This window comes from Rousettus aegyptiacus, unplaced genomic scaffold, assembly GCF_014176215.1.
Source record: "Rousettus aegyptiacus isolate mRouAeg1 unplaced genomic scaffold, mRouAeg1.p scaffold_m13_p_5, whole genome shotgun sequence".
NCBI classification, from domain to species: Eukaryota; Metazoa; Chordata; class Mammalia; order Chiroptera; family Pteropodidae; genus Rousettus; species Rousettus aegyptiacus.
Window position 1 is genome coordinate 25,466,828 of NW_023416308.1, and position 20,538 is coordinate 25,487,365.

The following is a 20,538-nucleotide window of genomic DNA, read 5'->3' on the forward strand; positions in this document are numbered from 1 at the left end:
CAGATTTCTTAATTTTTCCTATTACACGATACTCATATTTCCTATGCACACACCACTAACCATGATTTTGCAGAATCCATTTTTATAAGCTGATACATCTATATACCCTTGTAGCCAGACTCTCCTTAAGGGCTTGTCATCACTGGCTTCTATATTCAGCATGAAAGGATTTTGTTTTGTTTTGGGGTGAGATTTAGAAGAGAGTTGTAACTTTATTTTTCACATAATGTCATATGATTAATTTGGGTTTTAGAATTATAAGAATACTGTGGGTGGGATTTTTTCCCCCCTTAATTCTCCAACATCTCTTCTTTCTGAGACATTATGAGTGGAGTTGGACTCTTTAGCCTAATAACACAAAAAGCAGTTTCTCATGCCTTATAAAATAGAAATGTATTGAGAACTTATATTGATTGTAGCTGTGGGAAAAAAAGATGGATGAGAAGAGAAAGTAAAATAAGAAAATAGAGACCTTGATGTTATTTTGTAAGTTTTTGACATCTTTAACTCTTGGATTATATATTATATATATACAATAAATTTTAACCATTTTTTGAGGTATAAAAAAGTTTCAGAAAGTGACAGGGATTCTAATTTTTAAAAAAAATATGTTTAAAAATATTGTAAGATATTTAATATATATTTAAAATTAAATGTATTTTTTAAGTTTAATAGTTGGTAGTCTAAATTCTTTGTCCTAGAGAATGTCATCTAAAACATTTACTAACTTAGTATGGCTTACATTCTGTCTGCAAGAGGGAAGAAACTCTACAATTTCTTCCAACCTTAGAATTCTTGTACATTTAAACGCACTGTACAAGTGCTGTGTTTAAATGAAGGGGGGATAAAAAATACTTAAAAGCTTGTATGCACCTCTCACCCTAGGTTTTGCCTCATCTTTGGCAGACTCCCAAAATGACGGCACTAATGAAGCAGGGGGCGGGGGGAGGGGAGCAGCAAAGGTATCCAAAATCAACAAAATTTCAGTTCTAAAAATGAAGTCAAAAGCATATAGTTCAGCATGTAAGTCTGCAAGCAAAAAAAAAAACCTAGTTGAAAAGAAAAAAAATAGGTGACTAGTTTACAATTTCATTGTAAGAACTTGGAGAGGAGGCACCTTTATATTCAGGCACAGAAATTGGAGAAATTTCCCTAGCGAACTTTCTTGTTTTGTGAAAGCGTCACCCCTATTTTACAGTCAAATTATCTGTAAGGTACTCACAGAATCCTAAAAACACTGTTAAAAGCACATTAAGACAATGGAAATGATAGGTCTTCTCATGAAAACTCAATATCTTAAAAAAAAAAAAAAAACATTGCTCATGAAGAATACAGCAACACTAATTTCAAAACTAGGTATCAGGTTTTCTGAGAATTTACGTTTAAAACATTTCATAACTGCACATAATCATCCCCCTTTCCTCTCCTTAGCTTCCCTGCCAACGTAAGTAAGAACACCTTAAAGGTCCAGGTGGCAGGTGTGGCTATTCCAAAACATCAGATATTATTTTGTTTATTTGAATTATATTCTTTGCTTGAACAGCCTCGGGGTACAAATAAAACACATACTACTAATTAAAATAACCAATGGCAGTACTAATAAAATATCTAAAAAGCACTTTCACATAGAGACTCTTTCTTTAGGTGCTCGACTCTCGACCTCAGTACATGGAACAATGAGAGTGCACTTAAACTACGTGAGGCATTTTCATTTCTGCTGGAGAAAGATAAAAGGCCAACTTAAGTCTGTGGCAGAGAGAAAATCCTTCTTGTATCATAAATCTTACAGATGGAGAAACCTCTAGCATGAGAAACAGCAAAGAAGCCATATCCCAATATCGATAATTGTATATTGATTACTTATGAAATTTTACGTATAGCAGGAATTCCCAGAATTTTGGATTGCAATAACCAATAATATTTTTAAATGAAGCAAAAGACCCGCATAGCCCATGCAAGATTGCAAACAATTTTCCAAGTATGAATATTAATAACAAAAAATTAAGAACTTCCATCTACTATCATTGTTTCGTTAGAACAGAACAAAACAGTAGGCGAAGAATAATTTTATTAGAAATTTAGCTTTAAGAAACAATCACTGCATGCTCTTTGGTTGTTTGGTTTTTTTTTCCTTCATTTTACTCCAGACAAATATAAAATCTTCATTATAAACCACGCTGTTTTGAGATCAATGCTGAAAAACTGAAGACTTAAAGTCTTTACTGTCTTAAATCAGATTTTAACAGTTCAATACCAACATTTGGTTATAAAATAGGCTAAATCATGTACACCCTAATGGAGCATTAAACACAGATATCCCGTGACTGTTCATCCTGAATATCAACCAACAAATCTCCCTAAAGCAGCATTTTTCACTCTTCTTAGTATTAATGGGTTTCTGCCACTCGAAAAGACCCAAGGGGACCTAGAGTGCCATCCCTACTCCTCCTACAAACATTCCTTTCCAAAAGAGGCCAAACTTTGAGAACTTGCTGAGAAAATGGTATTTCAGAGGCAGGAATCCTGTCACCTACAACCCTACATTCAACTCAAAAAAATTCCCATTGCCCACCTTGCTCTCTGCACAACTGCAAAACACAAAAACATAAAAACTTTATGTTTTTAAATTCCTTTCCTTCTTCGGTAATAGCCTTGATTTTCAGTTTAATCTATTTTCCCCTAGGTAAAAATTGTAGTCATGAAGGAAAAGTGCAGGATTTGATTTTACCTGACTTATACTATAAATAAAAGAACTATGCTAGGTACTTACAAGTCACATTAAATGTAAAGAAAAGGAAAATCTACCAGACCTAGATCAAGCACAAGTTTGTGGGAAGGGAAAAAAAGGGCACCATGTCTATTTTGCATATCTAACACCTGGGAAGTATCTTGCACAAGATGAGTGCTTAATAAATGTTGATAAATGAATAAATGTACGGAGAGAAACCCGGCAATGTTTCTGGGAATCATGAAATTATGATTAAAACAAATTATCGATTTAAAATGTTTAAAAATATTTTAGTAAGTCAAAAGAGAAACGATGGACATGGTCTAGCATTATTAAACAGCCATTTAAGAGACCTAATCAGCACTAATGCTTTATAACATCTTCACTGAGTTTATTTGGTCTGCTATGGAAGGTACTGCCTATGTTTACTTTTTTTTATTATGTTGATCTTTGAAAAAAAAAACAACAGTTAATAATTATGTGATATATAATTTGATAGGTACTGAAGGCAAATGACTATCAAAGTGCATGATGCAGCATTAGAAAAAATAATAAGCAAAAGTGATAGTTTAAATAATGGATGGCATCAAAACATCCATTAAACCTAAGGGAAAAAAAGATATTACAGACAACAGCAGAAGCACTATTACTTTGCTCACAAACAGAAATAACTCAGTAGTCTGCAAAACGTTCTCCATAATCTTAACCATGCTATAGGTTTAGGACCATAGTGGGTAAACAGAAATCTCTACTTTTAGGATTATTAACAGGATTTGCAGCTAAAACAAATAATATAGACTCTCTTCATATACTTATGACAGAGATCAGCATTACAGACTACAATATCAGGTTTTTTTATTGTATAGTCATGTTTCTTACAACATGATATGAACTTTTGTATAGTTAAAATAATGTAACAGCAAGCTACGTTAAAACAAAATTCTACCACATATTGCTGTTATTAAATGGAAAGGTAACTCTCTAGGAGAAATTTTAAATATACTTAAAAGAGTATTAGCCAAATTAACTGGTAATTTTTTAAAAATTTCCTTAAAACCATCGAGTCGATTAGTCCTACCTCTTTTTAAGTTCTGAATTTGGTAAGTAAACATCTAAGGAAAATCAGGTACATTTTTAAAGCAATAAGCCACAATGCTAATTTAATTTATACATACTCATGAGGTACATTAGTCACTCCCTGTCAACATCAGGCAATATTGATTTGCTAATTATTTAGGTAAATAAGTTCATCTTCATCATAATTATAAAATTAAAATCATAAAATATTGTACAGATATTTAAATCAGAGCTACCAGAGAAAAACTCCAATGTCAGCAGATCTCAGTCGTCTTTCTGCATTAGCACAAGAGAGTAACAACACATACCCAGTGGTAATCTTGGGTCACTCGCAAATGATGAGGAGGCAGGGCTCTACACGAAGTACAAAAACTTTGCCAAATAATTCTGATAGTCTACTCCACCCTTGCCTCTTGCTTCCACTAAGCAGAGAATAACTTGTGTGGAAATACATATACATTTATGCATCTTACTGAACATCTATCTTGAGAGTAATTATACCAAAGAATAAAATAGGTACCAATTATTAAGTTTATGGATGAAAGATTTTATATATATTATTACTGATCCTCACGAACTTAAAAATAGATATTATTTCCATTTTAAAAATTATTTCCATTTTACAAATGAGGAAATGGAATTGCAGAAAGCTCCAATAGTCTCCCCAAGACTCCACAGCTAATAAATAAATGACAGGGGTGAGATTTGAACACATGATAATCCCCATTCCACATACAGCTTCTCAAATCAAAGAAGGCCTTTTTTGGAGCTTTTACAGGAGTGTTTTTATTATTATTATCATTATTAATGCCTACAGCACCTGGTCCTCCTAGGTAGTCTCCCATCCAAGTACTAACCTGGCCCAATCCTGCTTAGCTTTTGAGATCAGACATCTGGCTTGTTCAGGGTGGCACGGCCATAGACTATAAACTGTGGCTCAAACCCAGGACATTCTGCGCGTAAAGCAGACATGCTAACCGCTACACTATGGAACCACATCCTACAGGAGTGTTTTTATGTCTATTTCCTTTAGGATGAATCCACAGCCACTTCCTATTCCAAAAAAGGTTCTCAAGTCTACCAGGTTTTAATTCTTTTTCTCTATTTTAGTCTGCAGATGGATCTTTGGAAGTATGAAAATCATTTTTCATTGTGTTTCTGCACTGCTAAAACTCAAATGATCGTTGGCTTACTCTGGATCATCAGCTGGACAAGAAAGATATGCACAAAATGTCAGTGCCCAATTTGCGTTTGTGTTTTGGGGTCACATCTATGACATGTGAATGTCTAACGATCTTACTGAATATTTTACAAAGAAAGTTTTGAAAGAGATGAAAAGAAAAGTAGATGTGAATGACCTTCTAGCTCATGGCAGCACAGGCGTGCCAAACTGAAAAAGCACGTGACACAGCAGCCGGTGTAACACAACACTCAGAACACACACATTATTACAAAGAGTTCACATTACTACAGTTCATCAACGATAAGGTTAACACATAAAGACATTTCATTGCATGGTTTTAATTTTTCAGTATTATATATGTGTATTTTTAAACTAAGTGGCCCATAAAATTTTGGACCAGTAGTTAAAAACAAGTTAATTATTTAAAAAAGAAAAATAATGGTAATCATGCTTAAAATCAAAAGAATCAGACAAGTGCAATATAAAATAAGCAAAAGTATCTTCCTATTATTAAACTCAACACTGACGATCTCAAATTTTTTAAAGATTATTTAAATTTTTTGAATTAAACTGGTTTTGTGATTTTGTCAATATTTACTTTGTAAATTTGTTGTTTTATTAAAAGTTTTCATCTAGTTTATTTTGCATAGAATTGAGATTAATAATAAAAACAATTTTGTCAACACTAGGAAATTTTAAGAATTTTTCCCTTTGAAAAAGAGTCCCACATTACTCAAGTTTGACTGCTAACCCCCTTTTAGCAAAACATAGGACATCATCATCTCAGGTAAGACATTATTTTAATTAAACGAACGCAGCTATTTCCTTGGTCACACACACCTTTGCAATTCTGAAAATGGGGTTGGAGCCATAGTACAAGAAAACAGTAATTGTTTCAAATTCACATTCCTCAAAATCAAAAAGGTTAAAAGAATCTTATAAGTGCTACCCAACTCCACAGCCACCAAGACCACGACCCTAAGAAAACTCTACAAAAGCAACACAATCAAACTTTATCCTCCATTTTATAGGACCCAAATGGAATATCTTACAAGTCTGTGCATTTGTAGAGCTGATAGAGTGTTGTCTCCTGCAAATGCATTCAGTATAGCTACAAAAATTACCGTGCTAAACACCTGGATTCCAGTGATAAACATACAACAATTAGGCCAACCTGTGGGATAGGATAGAATTCTCAACACTTAACTAAAAAAAAAATAATAATAATAATAATAATAATAATAAATTTAAAATTTAAAACGAGAAAAACGTAAAGCAAGCATCTTCCTAAAGCGTTATCACCATTACTGGAAAAGAGAAGGAAACTACAAAATAAAGAGGCAATGGTCAGCTGAAAAGGGGGACTGAAACATACCACTTGTCCTATTCCAGTTCCACAGCTCCTGGCTCTGGATCCCCCTCCACTGCTAACTCTCAATCTTCAACAGTCAGTGGAGAACAACTTATTCCTACCCTGGCCAGCTAGAAACAAAACGGGGAAGTGGCTGGGGTGGGGCTGACAGTGTATGTAACTGGCCTATCTCCAAATTAGATATTTGCATCTAATGATCCCATGTATACTCTATTTTCATTTTTAAAACAATTTGGGGTTGGCATTTTACTGGGGGTCTTTAATGATACCAATCTCAGTTAAGTGTTTATCTGCTCTGACCATATGTAAGCCTCCCAAAGTAGCAAATTTGAAAAACCATACATAACAATCAAGATTATTTAAATATACATATATATACACATACATGCAGATGTATATATATTTACACATACATACACATACACACATACAAATTCTAGAAAGCACTGGGATTTCCCAGAGATGATAACACTTGTACTTTTGATGGGAAGATTAACAGAAAAGTTAGCAAAGGGTTCCAATAGTTATCCCTTGATTTTCAGAACATGTCAATAAGGCTAGGTATGAAGTATATCTCTTATATATTTTATCTTCCTAGTATTACACTAAAGTATGTTTATATTGAGTAGAGGAGATAAGAAGGAGAAAGGGGAAATTTAAAAGTAACGAAATTGAAATTTGGGGCAAAAAAGTTAGTATTTACTTGTTTGGGCAATTTATCTGAAAGTTCACCATTAGCTATTACAGCACTCACATAATTGTTCTGTTTGCTAGGAGCCATGTCCTAATCAAACCAAGAGCAAAACCACATAATAAATTCTAGCTTATTCCCATATTTACAGCTCCCCAAAATTTAATCCCTACTCATTTTATTTTGATTTGACAGTTTCTAACACAGCTGTATCACAATATTTCGTCAATGCCAGCTCTCTCACGGATAGCAATGAGAATGGAAATAGCAACTGCTTACCTTCAAGAAGCACCTACCAAGCACCAATCACTATATATGAGGACTAAATGAGATGATCCAACAGCCCAATGAGCTATCGCTCCCATTATACGAATGCAGAAACTAAAGCACAGAGAGGTTGCATCACTGGAATATAATGGAGTCTGGCTTTGACCCAGGCACTCTGACTTCAGAGCGTACCCCTGCCTAAATCCTTATGATACGCTACCCGAAAATTCCAGGTAAACAAAATTCCATTTACAGAAAACTAATTCATTCTCTGTTTAGCTGCTTCATTAATCAGGAAATTCTATATGTGAAATTTAGTTCAAAGAAAAGGGCAGGAGGCTCTTCCAATCCTTATACCTACTTCTACTAAGCAACATATGAATAATAAAAAACAAGAAATAGTCTTCTTTGGTTGGATTCAGCACTATATGTAAACTAATGATATAAAGTGTTGCCAAGAATATTTAGCACATTCCAGTTACACACAGTAGCAATCTGTTGGAAACGAAAATGAGATAAGGAACAAATAATACAGCAAATGGTCAGCAGCAACACTAAATGACCCAAATATGGTATTACAACTACCCAAATCATTTTCATATAGTTAGAAAGTATGAACTCTGTAAATGAAGATACCTACTAAGAAGGGCTCCTGGTGGGTAACTGAGCTCAAATTTAAAAAACAGAGCCTGGCAGCCATTTCTACACAGGGTCCTCTCATGCAAACTGCACTTCCGGGAGAAGCCTGCACTAGGACTGCCTGCCTTGGTACTCCCGCCATCTGAGTCAGCCCTTATGAAAAAGTTCCAGGAATTGCACTTTGACCAACAAGACTGAGGCTTTCCCTGTCCAATTAAAGCTAGGTAGCTATATATCCCCTTCGGCATCTTCACTGACCAATCAGAGCAACTCCATTCTGACTAGTCGGGACAGTGCTTTTTGCAACAATCTCTGAAAGAATTTGGAGTCCTTATTGGCATGAGCATAGACCGATTAGGGACCAGAGGCAGGGACTTTCTCCTGTATAAGTAAGCTCCTTTCTTGCTTGGGGAGGACACTTAATTTTCCATGGGAAGACTGAAGATGTTACCCCAGGGTGGAGAAGGCTAGAGCAGAGTTGCATAGCAAGAGGGGCCTCCCTGCAGCCCTGCTGTTTCACAGCCATGCTGCATCACAGCTGAGTCGTTTATACTAAATAAAGTCTCCTTCTTTATCGCACCCCAAATTGGGGATTCCTTTTGGCACTGAATTGGTGCCAACAACCATCAGATGACAAAAGCAAGGGGTTGAAAATGTCTTAAAGCCAAGGGCTTCCAAATAACTCAATTTCATGAGAGTAAAAGGAAAATTCTACTATACTCAATATACATCAAAGAAAACCAGGTTAAGAAAGATGTTAAAATATGAAACAAGATCTCTAAAATGTCAAGAATTCAATCATGTAAAAGCCAAATCAACCTGCTGACACAAATGTTACTTTAAAGCCTTTAATTATATCCTAAAAAGCAGCATAAAAATATATATTAATCACTGTAGATAAAACTACATTATAGACTTGGTTTATACTTGGCAATTAGAAATCCGAACAAGTATTCACTTTTTCAGTTTTTCTCTTTCAAAAAAAAAAAAAAATCTTACAGACAGGCTCATCAATCATTAAGAGGGCCTGGTTCTGATATTATACGAGCTCTGTCACCCTTAATCAAATTGCTTGCCAGATTGTAGATAAGTAACGATTTGCTTAGGTTCAGCAAGGCCAGAGTTTTCCTTCTATAGTATATACATCTCCAGAGTGAAAATAAACAGCCTCACACCTCTTACTGGGAGCTGGACTCTGTTGCTATTACAACTCAGTCTTCACTCGAAGCAAAGAAGAGGGGCAAAATTTGCCTTTAAGAACATCTTTCTGTCTTTCAATCTCAGTCTGGTCATCAAACTGCTCATCAAATCATTTTTAAACTATTTCATTAAACAATTAATAACTTATTTACTCTATGTTGAAATAACACAAATTAGCTATCATTAAATGCTTTAGCACTGGCATTTGTTTTATCCAACGCTATACAGTGACATAAAAGAGAAATACCTAACAATTGATAAGCGCAATACTAAAATAATCACTTAAAACTGCAAAGCTTTTATTCATTTTCTAACATCTCCAATAAAGGAAAAACCAAATTGTGTTTCAACATCATCTGTCATGTTTTGGACACAGGTAACATGAAACGACTGTTAAGACAAAGGGCTTATTAATTTAGATTTTATATTCATCCCACAACTGAAGATACAAATGTAAAGTGAGATTTATTTCTAAAAAGCCCCTTCTGCTATTTTTCTTACTTTACATATAATTGGAAAGGGCATTCAGACTTCATTCTCGGGCTGGAACGCACTGTTAAAGAATTTCTAAGCATCCAAGTACCTGTTCTAAGGAAATGTGTTAGGAAGCAAGGATTCCTGTGGCTAGAAAAAAATCAAATGACCTCTTTAGAGAAAAGAGGTTAAAATACAAGACACCAGGGGGCCAACTTTCCCTTAGGCAAAATTCACTTTGATATCTCTATTAATAAGACTCTAGAATGCAGTGTGTGGTTTAGAAATGTCAAAGACCAAAAAAAAATCTTAGAATTCAACTATTTTATTCTATTCCTAAACACGAATGAGCAATTATAACCTAAATTAAGTTTAAAAAAACCACAGTTTCAAATAGCCTCCTTTCCTAATTTTAGACAGAGAGATTTTAAGATTACCTAACTTTGAACTGCATTAAAACTCTTGTATCTGATATCAATGCTCGATCACTTATTGTCTGCATGATATCCATTCTCATGAAAATTTTACTCTCATACATTTAGGGTAAACAGCAGAAAAAAAAAATCTGTAAAACACTCTACAACTCACAAAGGGCTCTATAAAAGTTATTTAAGAAATGATCAACATCAGAAACAGAAAGAAGGAGAAAATTATTCAGTATATGGAATTAAAAGAACTGAGAGACAGGAGATGCAATGAAATCGTAACTCAACAAGGAGCTGAGCCAGCACAGGGAATGTCACACACAGTTCCTCAATGCCTCCTGTCCGTGCATGCAACGCAGACGAGGACAGTGAGCGCACACCTGTCCTAACCCTCTGGGGGCGCCATCTTTCTTATGAGACTGCGGGACACCCAAACAGACAAGGGCCCTGCTCTGCAAAAGCAATACTTCACTCCTTCGTCATCACAGTATTTGTTTATTAAATTGCCCAGGTATGCCTGTAGTACAGTCACTCCAAGTGAATCAGACACAAAAGATGCTAGTATTTCTCAGTAAATTAGGAAAGAACTTTTATAAGTGAATGAAGACTTTGCCTACTAAACGTCAAGTGAAAGGTTGTTTTTTTTTTTTTTCAGAAAACTTACATTTCAACATGAAGGGAAAAAATTTTTAATTACACAAATAAAAACCTCAAAACTCAGTTTCTCATTCTTGGTTGTTGAAGGCCTCAGAAGTTTGATTTGTGGTGCCTGTTGATTTGATTTCATGATCATCTCACATCTATAACCACAACTAATTAAATGTTCTATGTATGTCTAACTAAGAGAAAAATGAATCTGATCAAACATTAATGTCTTTGTTCTACAGAACTAATCATTTCCTTACCTTTCCCCTAATTAACAATCTACCCATCTGGAAGAGAAATCCCCAAATAAGTAAAACATTGACAATTTTTCTTTAAAATAATTTCTACTGTTACTGTCACATGGGGTGGGATACAGCCTTGACTTATGAAGTTCACATTTAAAATCCCACTTTGGGAATTAGCTACAAGACTCCTGTTAACACTAGTAAGATGTATGTAGTCAAATCCCTGAGCTAAAATCTATTTGATGCCACAAAACATTGATATCAAATATCTGCACAAGCTGTGTTGTATGATTAAAAACCCCACTGTGGCTGCTGTCATAGTAACAAATGTGAAATTATTTTAAGACTTAACCACTACGACAATAGCTCTTTTAAACTGCATCCTCAAACACAATAGAAATAACAAATAATGACAATTGTGTTTGCTAGCCTAATAAAAGACAACAGTTAGCAACCAGTCTTATAATGATTCAAAACTGACTTCAGTTAGCCATGGGATTAAAGAAACAACTTTAGCTCTAAAATGGATGATGAAAACTATATGAAAGACCTATACAGGGCTATAGTTAAAACATGAGTACTGCAATTTCTTTTAAAAAAGAAATCCAACTAAAATACAAAATAATTTAAAACATCATGACCAGAGCTTAGAATTGGGAACTCAGGGCAGGACATTTGCTCTGTTTTTAATTTCAAAAACGACTTGGCCATAAAAAAGAAAGTATGCCCAATTTTCAATAAATAGGAAGAAAAAGAACCGATTAAAAGGTCAAAACTTTCTAATCAGATTATGATTTGAAAATATGTTCTTAATTAGAAGTATATATTTAGAATTAGGTTTAAAATATACTTTAACCCATCACAGCTATAAGCTTCCTTAGTGCAGAACAAAACTTATAATTTTGTTTTGGATGAACATCTAAGATTTAACAGAAGAAACAATCAAATAACCTAGTTTAAGAAGGTGATCACAGTAAGATGAATCCATGAAGTATCATGGGCACAACAATAACACTTTAGTGTGGTTCTACTCAGGAGTTTATTAATCTATTAAGAAATATAAAAATATCTGCTCAATATTCAGTAGCCCCAAGATCTGCTAGAACAACTGCTCAAGCAATTGGACATCACATTGAAATCCTGGTAGACAAGCTGTCATTAAATCATGGTAACATCTAAAAATTTAATTTCATAAGAGTGAACAGTTTAAAATGGGCAGGAAGCACTATATTTACTCATACAAAACTGTACTGTCACATTAATAATTATATGGACATTCACCCTCATATGACCATGTTATAAGCCAATCATCAAACTTTCTCGATATATTGCAAGCTATGTAATATCAAGCAAAATAATGAAGTTTAACTCCATTTTATAGCTAAGGATTCTTCATACCCACTCTTACACTCTCATAGTCACCAGTCTGGGTGGAACAAGATAAATTACTGAAATGGAGGTAAGTGATGAACAGCTGAAACTATGTTCGCCCCAACTGAAACTATGTTCACTCTCCAATTCTTACTGCCAGTTATTCACTGTGTTGCTATTTTCTTATACACATGCCCTGAGGCCAAAACCATGAAAATAAGCCAAAATAAATGAGCAAGAAAAATGTCTTCTCCCTAACTTATGATGCCATTTTTTTTTTATTTGAATAAAAGAGGCTGCCAAGTTCTGATGTCACTAGAGTAATTTTATGGCCTGATAAAAGTACTATTTTAGTCATTAAACATTTGTCCCCCTTGCCAATTTTACCTCCAGCCAGGTAGTGTGTACACTCACTGAACAGATATCAAATTATAGTAAAATAGAGACTACTAATTACTTTTACTCTGATACCATAAAAAGCCAATAACTGTCAGAAATTTCCCTGGCAAGAGACAGAAGCCAGAATATACATTTTAGTCCCTATTTACCCAGGAGAACTGTAATACCAAGTGTTTGAAAACAAACACACAGAACGTGACATCAGCTCTCCAGAGACCTAATAATGCTGCACAGAACAAAAATACATATTTTAAATCTATAAAATTATTAAAATATTAGGAAAGCATTCCAGTAATGTGACAATAGATGCTCTGGTATCTTCAACATTTAACTATATTTTTCTTTATAGTTTTCTTTCATCTTTTTATTTGAAGCTGTGGTATACCTGATTTAACATGGAGTCACTGATTTCGCTGGATTTTTAAGAGAATAATTGTGTTGCAATCATCCATGGATCTAGAGGAGACAGTTAAGCATCTTGCTACTCAGAGTGATCCACCCGGAGTCATTAATATTGTTAGAAACCCATTAGAAACCTGTTATAAAGGGAGAATCTTGGGGTTCACCCCAGACCTACCAAATTAGCACCTGCATTTTAACATCCCCGAAGATATTCAAATGCACATTAAAGTTTGAGAATCACAGCTTTAGCACTGATACATACCTTCAGGACATTTGGGTGTTTAGTATTTGTTAGGCATAGTGCGAGGAAAGGGGTGAGAAGGATGATCATATACAAGGAGAAATCACATTGTCCTCAGGGAATAAGATAAGGCTGAGACAGACAAGTAAACAATATCAGCCTAGCCTGCAGGAGAGAAAGCAAGGTGTGTTCAAGGAATGCACAGGATTGAGGATGGGATAAGTATCAGGTATGTGAGGAACCCTGTAGGCCACTTGAAGACCTGGGTTTCATCATGAGCAATTCAGGGCCCTTGGAGAAATCGATTTTAAGAGCAATCACGTGATCAGATTTATGTTTTAGGAAAGTCATTACTCTGGCAAAATGTAGAAAAATGATGATCTGGAAGGCAGAAATCAAGACTGAAGACAGGGAGATGAGGTAGCAGCAGTTTAAGCAGGAGTTACAAAGGTTGTTTTGTCTCACATTCTAAATCTCCTCACATCCCTCCCCCAAATTTTGAAAAGGATGGAAAGGTAAGGTAATGGTAACAGAGAGGAGATAAGTGAGACATTCTTACAGGTTACCAGGAGGGTAGAGAGGGTTAGATGTGTACACAAAAACAGAAAATAGAAAACAGTAAAAACTCAGTCTACTTTTCTGCTTTATAAAACAGAGAAAATATTATTTTGGTGATTTAGGATTCTATACTCTCTTCGATCAATTTTAAATATCAATTAACATAAATAACAAATATTTACAGATACAAGATGTGTGTATACATGGTTAAATAACAATGGTCATCGAAATATAGTTTTATTGCTTGGATTAATCACTGATATCAGCCTTTCTACCTCCATGAGTTATTTCTCACTCTTGAATTTCAAGTGTAGAAAAGCTTGGATGAGAAGAGAAAGTAGAGAGAAAAGAAGTATATTAATTAATTTTATTTTACTACATAATTTGTTATAGGGGTGAATAAATAACTACATCAACAGATGGTTTCAAGTAAATTTTCAGATGTGTACCTATACAGAAAGGGAGAGAATACTATACCTGTAAAGTATTATCACTTTTAATACAAATACACTTAGAATATTGGGAAAACACAGAAAGAATCTTTGACATTTACTTGTTAGTGATAAACCAAGAGTTACATTTAAAGTGAAAGAGCCAGCAAGCAGAAGCAGTCCTCAACTTTACGTTAGGGTTGGTTTGGGAAAATTTATATATTCAGTGGCTGTATGGAACTTTTTAATACATGTTCTCTCTCCAAAATTATGTATGTGGTGGTTATATAGCATAACTACCCCATACAGCCTATTTCATGGACCCTTAGTATTGCAAAGGCCCTTAGAGGTCACGTGGTCCAATCTCTCACTCGAGGAAGAGATCTTTTCCACAATATCTTTCGCAAATGCCACTAGAACGTGCCTGGTAATAAAGAGCTCATGCCCCTTCAAAAGAACATTTTCTATCATGAGGCAGCTCTATTTGTCAGAGAGTTCTTCCTTGTTTTGAAACAAAATCTGCATCCTTTGAGTGCCCCTGTGGAACAAAAGATGCATCGTTATCTTATTATTTCAACTCTCTCCACCACCATTATAATCTTGGCCACTGGTAGTCTGATTTAAGAAGAAAAGGGGACAACTTGCCCCTCTGGAGTAGAGGGGAACTCATCTCTGCACATGGCTGTATGTGATGAATGATCTTGTGTCAAGGAGCTATGAATAATAGATTTAATAAAATTACAAATGCTGAAAACACAAGGTCTCCTGAGAGAGAAGTGGCTTGTGTTCAAGCAGAACATCCAGAAAATCCTTGATCAACATTTCCAAGAAAGAAATATTATTAACCTCAACCACAGCCCCCTCCAAAATTTAAACAAAAACAAAAACTTCTGATTCGTCGACATCATCTTATGTTCTTGTTTCAGTCTGGGGAAATAAATTTTATTTGGCATATTAAGAAATTTCAACAACACAAACAGAACTTCTAAACATATAGGCACAGCCTGACAGCAACTGTTAAAGTTACTAGCCAATATGTGCGGTCCTGTTCTTCATAATTTTCTTGTAGTATAACAGCTCTATTTTCTTCCATTTTGTGTGGATTTTTTTTTTCGAAGTAACATTGTTTTTTTCGTTTTCTTCCAAAAGAATATTACCGTAATGCTAGTGTATTGGTCAATTCGGTAGAACACTAAGTATTGATTATTGCATTAAATCCTAGAAATGAAGGACATAAGATATTAGAAGGACATTAGATGATCCTTCTCTATTTTGAGGCTCCCTCCCTTCCCTTCTAAAATCAATAAAATAAAATGAATGCAGTCATCAAAGGATTTGGTTTATGGAATTGTAACTGAAGGTAACTGCATTATCTTCAACCCATTTTAATGTATAAAAATAAGGTCATGGTTATTCTTTTAATGGAGCCATTGGGATTAAATTTTCTAATAATTTAAGAAGTGTTATTTTTTCCCCCAATGACCATGTACCCATTGTGCCAATAAAATGAACTACTATAAATATCAAAACACATAAAAAAACGATTTAAGATGCATGAATTACGACAAAATACGATAACATAGACGAATCTCACAGACCTAATGAGCAGTGCAAGAAACCAGATATAAAGAGTACATACTGTATATCCATTTTTATAAAGTTTGAGAACAGGCAAAACTAATCTATGGTGAAAATTAATCTATAGTCAGAATAGTTGTTGCTTGTTGGCGGGAAGCAGAGCTGTCTGGGAAAGGGCATCAGGGTGCCTTCTGAGGTGAAGGCAACGTTCTGGATCTTGAACTGGGTAATGGTTACCACACGTGTGTGCATATGTAAAATTTCATATGCATTAAAGTACATTAATTGTATGCTTGTGTACATTTTTATATTATACTTCCATTGAAAAAAAATGCAACACATTGTTTCCAAGTGCCTTTTAGGTTTCAATTCCAAAATTAAGAAAACTGTAGCAGGCTAAAACTACAGCAGTTACATATTATTATTATTATTATTAACTTCTGAGAATTCCTCATTATTTAGTACTTAAAAGAAATCACTTCTGGATCAAAGTAAGACTAATGTGCAAAAGGAGTTGCTAAAAATACCAGCAGCTAACATTCACAGAGCATTTACTATATGCCTAGTGCTTTACTTTCATTATCTCTTATAATCCCCACAACAGTGGTAAGAGATATTATTGTTATAATCCCCATTTTGCAGAGGTGAAAATCAAGGCCTAAGTCAAGATCACTGCCCAAGTTCACATAAATAAAGAGGTGAGCTAGTCTGTAACATGAATAACTGAGGAGCAAGCTAAATGTCACCTTCTCCATTCTGTTTGTATTAGGGTAATATAAAAATAAGATCAACCACACAGTTTCATGCAACAAAACAGAAGCAGAATGTATAACCTAAGTTCAATAATATAACTTGTTCCCCCCGCCTCCCCGATTAAGGTGTAAGGAACTTCACGGTTCCTTAATTCTGTGATTAAAAGATACATCACTTGCTCTCAAGAACTGAAGTCCCTCCTCACATTCCAACTGACACGTAGAACAAAATACTCTTTGGAGTAGTTTTTTTATCATCTGTGGCCATCAAAATATGTCACACAGCAAAGCAGCTGAACAACTGTGAACCAAGACAGGCACAATGCTAACTTTAGTGTTTACTCCAATTCATTCAAGAGTCCTTTCAATTTGGCCATACTTGTAGAAGGCATGCCCGGGATTAAGGTGGAAAAAAAATTGAACATATTCTCTAAAAGGCTTCTTTATTTTCTAAACACACTGTATTGTGAGAAGAATTTATTAGAGGACTACACGATTATAGGATGGAAAGAACTGTGATACACGACTTGATTGTAATCAGGAACAAACAACAAATTAACCAACAAATAAGCTACTGCATTCTGCATTAACTGAAAATTACAAGCACTGGAATTCACATTCATGTTTAACTATTCTCAGAAAATGAAAATTAATTAACTGCATCATCCAAGATTCAGAACTGCTCTTCTTTGAAAAGTACACAGGAAACAAACTAGGCTAATATTCTGAAAAATGTATCCAAAAATAATTTGGGGCAGGGGAGGAGGAGCAGAGGAAGATACACTAATGTTTCTTAAAAATTTTGCTCCAAAGATTTTTACAGAATATTTTTGCTAGATATACTTTCATTTACTTGTAGCTGCTAGCAAGTCTGCAAAGCAATGCCTTAAAAAATACTAGAAATCAGAAAGAATTCTTAAAAAGACAACAGAAAAGAGACGTACCCTAAATGAATTTATATTCTGTAATAACATAACAAAAACACAATAAAATCATATAAAAACAAAAGAGCAAACTAAAATATGCTTATTCAAACAAGCATTTCACTTCTGCAAAACGATTTGCTTCCCATAAAAGTCAGATTTTGCTCTGTTTAAAAAGTTTTTGAAACAATATATCAGCCCTAACAGGCAAGAACTGTAACACAATTTTACATATTTATCAAAAGATCATTGAAAGAAAACTTACCAAGTCTGCAACGTGTATATGCTTGTGCTTCTGTGCTTCGGAGGGAAAGCAGAGAAGTGACTTTCTGTACTTAACAGTGGCGTTCACTTCAGTGCTAAAATACACCACTACAGTCCTTCTTGTAAGAAAGTTCTGACTAGCAATCTGCCTTTGGGTTGGGCTCTTCTCTTACAAGATAAGCTGTTAAGTCATGCCTTGATTTTAGATCTGCAAACATATGGAGTCTTCTAATGTAGCGTCTCCTCTCTCCACCCTCTCCCTTCACTCCCCCCTCACCACTCTGCTCCACTCCCTCTGCACACATACACATACACACATACAAAAAAGGCACTGCAGGGCAGAAATTCCTCAGGTGCTCGCTAATGGAATTCCCAGGGTCTTGGAGCCGCTTCGGGGATCAAGAGATCTCATAGCCCCTGCTGGGGTAAGGAGCAGCGAGTCTGTTCCATTTAATCAAATACAGAATGAATTTTCAGCTCTATTCACTAGCTTGTCTCCAGGGCTCTCAAAAGGCACCAGGCAGCTAGAATCACACACATGTGGCTCTTTTAGGCAAGTATAATTAGTTTGATTTTAAAAAGCCACATTAATAATATCACCTCAGGACCATTATTCAGGAGACAGATGACAATGATACTGTATGTTTTAAGCCTGACAATGGGGAAAGAGCACAAACAATGAGGGAAAACTTGAAGGATTAAAAAAAAAAAAACCAACAAATCCGTTTTTCATTTAATTGAAATCCAATATTTTTAAAGTGACATTAAGTATATTCCATATACTTAATGTTAATCAGAAAGAATCAAGTAAAGCCCTCCTCCCCATTCTCTTGAAAGTGAATTAGTACTATACACAACAAAAATTTATAAATAAAATGTTTATAAATAAATGCAATGTTTAAACACAATATAAAATTTTAAACAAAAACAATAAAACATTCTAATTAAATCAAGTTAACAAAATTTCTTGGGAAAAAGCACTAATCAAAAACTGTAAAATCAAGTCCTTCAAAGCAACCTGTTTGGCAAAGAGCCTCCAAATTCCATAATCTAATTAGTTGCTAGTAAGTGGTAAGATTATCATCTATCTAAAGACTACCTGATGGGCAACTCATCTACTCTTCTGATGTGCTGTCTTATCTACACTTCTATGCAATATAAATGCTAATAACAGGTGATAATGTAATTGCATGTCATAAATAACAAATTTTTCAATGTTATTTTTAATTTCCTACCCCAGCCTAATTTCACTAAGATAATGTTGAATCCTTGAAATCATTTCCTCAGTATTTTACTTAGAAATAATCACCAAATTTTAGCCTAAATCTTTGCAAAAGAAACATTTCTAGAGAGAAAATTTTTACTTCGACTTTTATTTTGACAAAACCATAAATAAAATCATCTAGAAAGTTATTAAAGCATAAGGACAAAGTGAAAAACAAGAGGAAAGCATGAGAAGTAGTCAATAAATTTTACCTGACCTCTTTAGAGCAAAGCCCTGACAGAAGTTCCTATTCCTGCACAAAGCCTTCATCTATATATCTTGCTGAACTTGGGGGAGGGGGGGGGAGAGAGGTCCTATCTTAAAATGAGCTTAATTCCTTTCATGCAGAGTCAAACCACCTGCAAAGAAGGCAAGTAGTAAGATTGATGTAAGCCAACCTACACAGGCTAGATCAGTGTACTCCAAGTCCTAAGGGCTCTTTGTGCCTCCCCGCTTGAGAGTAGAGCTGTTTAAGTACTTTCTACAGAAGAGGAGGTTGATGAGAACCATAGCAATCAATCAAAGCATCCCAAGTGAGTTACTACACAAACAATAGCACAGTACCTCTAGTAACTGATTTTCCTGGTTGACTACACTATTCAAACAAAGACAGATTTCCCAAATACTATATTTGAGTTTTTGCATGAAAGTTAAACAATATACAGTTGTGTTTTTTGTAGAAATATAAATGTTTCTGCTCTATACATGCCAAACACACCCAGGGCACGTCTTTACAAAAATGAAACAGGTTTTCTCCATCTTTCTCATATAACTTAAAATATGAGGCAGTTTATTTCAACATGTGTGTAACAGAAACTACGATAATTTAGTGCCTCTCTGGGTTCCTAAGAATGCTTTCTAGTTAAACACTAATTTGAAATTTCCAGAAATTTTCTGAAACTCCCTTTCATCTTGTCCTAAAAGTTGAACACCCTCCCTTCCATTTTCAGTTAAAATAGACTACTCAAAAAAAAAAAAAAAGAAAGAAAGAAAAAGGGAGCTCTTAAATGTAATCAAATGTTAAGCATTCTACTGAGAACAAACCCATTTGATTCTCCAGCCCCCTTCCACCTTCTCTTCCCAGACACTGTCCATTAGGTATGCCAAGTGTCAGTTGGGAGTCTGAGGGTTATTGGTATCAATGAGGCATGGAATCAGAATTGGCCTCTTTCATCTTTACTGGCCACTGGCCTGAGAACAAATCTCATGTTACCTTTTAGGCCAATTTTTTGTTTCTCAAGGTTTCTGCTTTAGGACACAGAGGCTGCTTTTCTGTTAATGAGGTTCCCTAAATTCTGGATCTCAGCTGGAAAGCAGCCTGCCCTTAAAGCACCTGCTACCCTCTGTAGTCGCGGCCAGGAATGGCAGGCATTCTGGAGAAGGGCTCCTTTTGGAGACCCTTCCACCTG

The 20,538-nt window shown here is 35.0% G+C and overlaps 1 protein-coding gene across 9 annotated transcripts in view; it reads right to left on the reverse strand.

Annotated features, from left to right (window-relative positions):
* CDON (cell adhesion associated, oncogene regulated) overlaps positions 1-20,538 on the reverse strand; it is a 148,066-nt gene that overhangs the window by 68,474 nt on the left and 59,054 nt on the right. Inside the window, exon 1 of one of the 9 annotated variants that reach the window (XM_036220441.1) lies at positions 17,867-20,095. The exons of the other annotated variants lie outside the window; for them this stretch is intronic. The gene's annotated coding sequence lies outside the window, so the exon portion shown is untranslated. Of the gene's footprint in view, positions 1-17,866; positions 20,096-20,538 lie in introns of those variants that run through there. 9 annotated transcript variants of the gene reach the window in all.